This window comes from Corapipo altera, unplaced genomic scaffold (genome assembly GCF_003945725.1).
Source record: "Corapipo altera isolate COAL_440 unplaced genomic scaffold, ASM394572v1 63, whole genome shotgun sequence".
Classification (NCBI taxonomy): domain Eukaryota; kingdom Metazoa; phylum Chordata; class Aves; order Passeriformes; family Pipridae; genus Corapipo; species Corapipo altera.
In genome coordinates, this window is record NW_020884928.1 from 281724 (window position 1) to 287723 (window position 6000).

Below are 6000 nucleotides of genomic sequence, written 5' to 3' on the forward strand. Positions count from 1 at the left end.
TAAGAGAGGGCACACACGGTATGGGAACGGAACACTGAAAGAGGAAAAGACACTAGCATAAAATGCTCTAACAGGTTAAGAGTGAAGCAAAAGGGTGAAAGCAAATCTGTAAAAATTTTATGAAACCCACCTGTTTGTTTCATAAATAGTTCATATATTAAAATCAAATAAAGCAAGTAATGCTCTAATATGAATTTATAGACATTTCACCAAAGTACAGTGCTCAGTTACCACAGTGGAAAATTAACAGTAGAAACAGTAGAAAAATTAAATGAAGACTTTTTTTTATAAACCTTTTTCTCAGCTTTACTACTGACTGAAGAGTCAGGTACAATTTCAAAGTCCATTATTAACTTTTCTCTTAGCAAAGCTGTTTCTTTCAGCCTATATAACAAACAGTTATCGCAAGCAGCTTTAATCTGTGGGTTTCAGATGAAGATCTGTAAGGAAAGTGGAAGACTGGAGTCACCACAGATGGGATATTATACTGGTATAGCTGTGGTTGCTTTGTCATAACCCAGAAAGTCCTGAACAGCACAAAGGAAATAGTTATGAAAAGAAAATGCAGCAAGAGGAGAAGAACCTTGTGACATTTCTATTTCCATTCTTCCATCTCTCTAGGTTTTCCATAAGAAGGAAATGTCACTGTTTCCCTCTCTTTTCTTCCTTAAAAGTGGAGGAGGAATGGAACAACTGATCTGGTCACAGCAGCTCCATCATGACACAGGGGAGACAAAAGAGATCAACCTAGTGACAGATATGAAAGGTTTTGCTGCATTTCATGTAAGAATATTGCCTCTATGGGACAGAACTGCAGTTAAGTTTATGTTGAATCCCTTTCTAAGACTGGCATCCAAAAACACTTGTGTTTGTGTTTGCTCATTTGTGTTTGCTCTATCAAACATCAGGTCTGCCAGCTTCCCCTCAGTTATGAGGATGTGGTCACAAAAGTACAAAACTAAGCTGTAACTACAACAAGTATTTGGGAATGTTATCTGTGTTCATGTTTTTGTCCCATATTCTCACTTGTTCAAGGCTATCTCAGAAATAAGCCCTCCAAGCCACATGTACAGCAGACCTTTCAAATATAAGATTTCATCAAAAAGCACAGAGAACAGTAATGTATACTTGACTAACATTAATTTTTTTTTCATTTGCAATTGAGAGAAAAAACACATCACCTTTCAAAAATGCTTTTTGGGCTGATACATCCTTCTTATTTTTGTGCTTCAATGAAATCCCTATAGCAAGTGAGGGAATGGGGGCTTCTAGTATTGTTAGAAAGTACTAGAAAAATCTTCAAAAGTACATCAAAATCTTGCTCTGAGGCAGAAGAAAACTAACCATGTGTCTGCTGTTTGGGTTACCTGAAGATGCAGTGAGCATCAAAATGGATCAGCTAAGGCCACTGAGGAACAAGTTCTCATTTGCTGTCAATATGGACTTGATACCAACAGGTTAATTGATAATTCTTTTGAACTTCCCTGCTCTCCTGGTGAGTTACCTTTGAGGTAGACACATTATTTTGCCTAAAACTGGCGACTCAGAAGGTCATTTGCAATTTTTATCAGCAAAAGCATCCAGTGAGTGCCTCTGTGATTTTGGCTCCTAGCTATTCTCTCTATACTTGATTGACTAGCAATGCTGCTAGAAGCAGATTTGCTCCCCACACATCCCCACTCTCCCTGATGGGTGTAGGTACAATGACAAGATTTTCACCAAAATTTTTATTGTATCAGTTGGACTGGCTGAGGACAGCTGAGGACCTTCCATTGGTGGTGGTATCAGCCATGCAGGGTCTGCTCATCACTGACAGCAGATACACAGAGTTTTATTCTTTATTATTAATGTTACATGTCACACCTTTACATCTGCTGCTTTAGATGACAAGCAAACACGGAGTGAAAGTAAAAGCGGAAATGGACAGAGATGTATCCAATGCAAAACTTCCATCAGAAATGCCTGTGTATCCATGTCGAAACAGAGTAGCACAGAAAAATTAGTTTTGTATATACTGAACCTTCTTTTTCTTCTAGGATTCATAACGCATCTACTCCCCAAAATACTCCTAGTACTTCTAATGACTAATTTATTTGAGCCTAAACTCAGAGAATGCTGGATCAATGTTCAACAAACCGCAACAGTGCTGTGTGCAGGCTGGTGTAGCTCCTGGTGGCAAAAAAATACGAGCGCAATTAGCTAGCCACAGATCTGAAAGGTCACTTTATTGGAAGAAAGCCTTTGAAACTAATGACAGGCTTAAACTTTTTAAACAATCATTACCAAACTAGTTTGTGAATTCCCACAGTAAAGTTTTAAGTCAGATCAAAGTCATCTGTGCTTCCTTCCCATTCAAAGCCCAGGAGCAATACTATAAATTAATACTGAGGAACACATGCTCATATATTCTGATGTAGACACTCAAAGTCTCCTACAGAACCTCAAGAACCACATGGTACCCAGTTTCTTTCCTTCAAAGTGCAACATACATCTTCTACACTGGCAGCTATATTGTTAATAACTCGAGTAGCCATGGATCAATAGGCTGGATGATAAGGAAAGCTGCCTAAAATGCCTGCTTTTCCGAGAGCCATTTTACTGCATCATGGATCACTCCTAATCGTGAAAAGACATACTGTGTGTGGGGTTTCTACGACATCTGCATCTGACCTGGTCATCCCAGGCTCTTTTTAGACAATGAAGGGAAAGAAAGGCAATTTTACAGAGCATGGTAGCTGTCTAAAACCGGGCTGCTGAACCAAGGTCTAGCAGTATCTATCTCTCTCTAAAAGAGACTGTAAAGGTGACTCAGAACCTCAGGTGACTAAAATGCCAATGCCTAAAGGTGGATGAGGAGAGCCTATAGAGCCCAAGAAGTGCTTTGGATGGTCTACATGGATGCAAGTTACCATTGTCACTACAGACCTCCCAAAGGGAATAAACTAAAGGTTCCATATTGCTGCAGGCAAATAAGAGGTCTTATTTTCACTTTCACCCCAGATCAGCACCTGACCACGTGAAGTCATCATTACAACAGGTCAGATGGGCTTACAACAAAACAAGTCAAGACACATTTCTACCAAAGATGTGGTAGAAATGTCTGTGGGAAAGAAAAATACATGTAGTTTGCAGCAAAAGCAGGAAAGGATAAGGGTGTTGATATCTGAATGGAAATCCAAATTCAGCTACATTCCTGTAAAACAACCTCTGAAACCAAAACATGCTTTTAAGAAAATCCACGTTCCCAAATCATCTTCTCAATGGTCACACATTCATGAATCTGCAAAAAAGACAAGTCCTCTCTTGAACAAGGCAATCCCTTCTCTCAGCTGTGGCAATACTCCAGACTGGTAGTTTTCTCAGACATTCTACAGGGCCAAAAACATGCAATAGCTCATCCCTCCATCCACAGGTTGCCCAAGTCCGTCCTCTCCCTTCACGACTCATGGCAAGCATGACAAGGAAAGCTTTCTGCCTCTTTTTCCTCTTATTGCTGTAAGACATTTCTTCTAACAGGAAAGGAGCAACACAGCAAAAGCAAAATCTTAATGGGTTGGGTAAATTTTTTTACTGCCTAAGAAATTTTGGGCCACAGCGCTGAGTTAAACTGTTCCAACATCCATATGAGCCCTTCTGCTCATACTGTTGCCCCTTCTGTGCAAACTGTTACCCTATCAAATATGTTAGTCTCTTTACAAATTACAAAAAAGATCAAATTTTGAGCCTGATTTACAGGCTGAGTTATGGCATGTGATCTAGTAGACACTGGCCAAGTATAGTGACTTTTGATCTGTAAAAATCAAACTTAGCTGTAATAAATACATTTGATAACAACATAAACCAGCACTTCAAAGGCATCATACCCTGCTTGAAGATCCTGCACATCTGATAATCATGAATTCCAGCATGAACAATTAAAACACAATTCACTCAATAATTACTTTGAACCTTCAGTCATTTTCCCTCCAAACACCAGAGCAGCCTGTAGTAATCACAGGAGGTATTTGAAAAAAAAAGAGAAGACGCAGAGAATGTTTAAAAGTACCCTTTCAGAGACAAGACATTTTTCCAGTTATGTGGGTTCCCAGATTGATCAGAATTTTCTGGGGATATAAAACAAGGATCATTCAGTTATCTGTAAAGCTCCATTGATTCAACCTCCCAAAGACATTTGTAAGCCACATTTCAAAACAAATTATCTCCATTTTTAATCAATGCTTCCACAAAGCATTAAGTACAATTAAATGCAATAGTTTCCTTAGAAAGCTCACAGGGGAAAACAGAACTGAAGAAGTTCAGCAAAAAGTTAAATATTCTGGTTTAGACATAAAATTTTAACCTAAATTCACATTTTTTGCAAAGTTACCATAAAAAAAAATTGTAAAGTTAGTGAAGTTAGTGAAGACAAATGATTAGGAATCTACACAGGTGGAACATAGTCCTTTGGAGTACTGTGGCTTACCTACTTGATGTATTAAATCAAGCCCTGACTACATTTACACCACTGTTGAGCAGCAGCAGGGTAACTAACTGACAGTAACATCAATAGAGTCATATGTGACATGAGTATTTTCTGGATGCAGGTTTGGAAGAGATGACAAACCATGCATGTCATGTAATGCATAAAAAGAACTAGAACCAAAGAGGAAAAATGACTGCCAAAATTCTGAGAACAGAAGTTCTGAGGGGCAGAGTCGAGCTAGAGCCAAACAAACCAGAGTAATCAGAGTAATGTAGGGCAGGAAGTTAAGATGCTAGTTTGGTGGAACCCTGCATATTTTCTTTGTAGGCTGTATTCCTGCATGAAATTTTTTATGACAGTTCAGACAGGTTGGATCATATGCTTCCTAAAAGACACTACTGCATACATCTTCCCACTGTGACAATGAATGGATTTAATAACTTCTCTTTTGGTGCACAAAGGATTGAAAAACCACCCTCAACTTGTGGAGACTGCATTTCAGTTACTTCTCTGTGGTGTTCAGCTGAGGGTATCATGTGGGATAGACCTTCTCAAACTCAGACGACATTTCTAGTTCTTCCCTAAACCACGTGGCTAAATACACCACCAGCAGAGATGTAAACCGTGCTCTTGGGAAGTCTGTACTGGCTGTTTTGCCATAACACCAGTCTTACATGCTTAGTTTGAGAGGTTATCACGTTCTCGTGATGTATTTTCTGGTCGTTTGGTCTACAGTTTTCTCTCGCCTGCCTTCACTTTCCTAACGCTGCCACCTGAAACAGGGCACTGTGCGTCCCTCGGGATCCCACCGGCCTCATGAGGCTGCAGGGAAGCTCTGGCAACCCTGCGAATGATCAACCTCCCAGACGCTCTCCCAGGGTCTGGGCACAGGGAAGGTCTGACTGGGATTAACCCCACCCAGGAGAACAACCAACACCGGGACCCAGCACCGCGGCACGAAATCCCACGACCCCGTTTCAGGCCACCGAGGCCCCGCTGTGCCGTCGGAAGGTCCCTGTCCCGAGCGGCGAGGCCGGTGTGCTCCCTCTGCGGACCGATGCCCTCCGGGGGCACCACCAGCCGTGCCCAGAGCGGGGTTTGCCGCACCTCCCCACCCCGAGCACCGGTGTCTGCGGGCCGGACATCTCCCCACGGCGCGCAGGACACCGCACACCCCCACTCCGCCGCAGCCCGGCGCCTCTCCCTTCCCGCGGCGGCCGCCCCGCAGGGTCCCAGGCTGGCGCCGGGAGCCCTCGGGGGTCCAGCCGGTCCCTCCCTGCCCAGTTTACCTTCGCGGGCGGGCGGCGGGGGCCGGTGGCTCCCCAGGCGCTGTGAGGGGGCGCGGGGGCAGCGGGGCGGCTCGACGGCACCTCAGCACAGCGGGAGCTCGCCCGCCCTCAGCCTGCCGGGAAATGGGGCCGCCCGGCGGGCTCCCTCAGCTCTGGGGCGGGAGCCGCCCCGCTGCCCCCAGCGCCGCCCTGCGCCCTCGGCCCGGGACAGGCTGTGGTTGGTGCCCGTGTACCCACCGGGGAAACCCG

The 6000-nt window shown here is 43.6% G+C and overlaps 1 protein-coding gene across 1 annotated transcript in view; it reads right to left on the bottom strand.

Annotated features, from left to right (window-relative positions):
* APBB1IP (amyloid beta precursor protein binding family B member 1 interacting protein) overlaps positions 1-5777 on the bottom strand; it is a 65240-nt gene extending 59463 nt beyond the window's left edge. The window contains exon 1 of the mRNA XM_027658773.1: positions 5752-5777. The gene's annotated coding sequence lies outside the window, so the exon portion shown is untranslated. The remainder of the gene's footprint in view (positions 1-5751) is intronic.
* Positions 5778-6000: the final 223 nt, after the last annotated feature.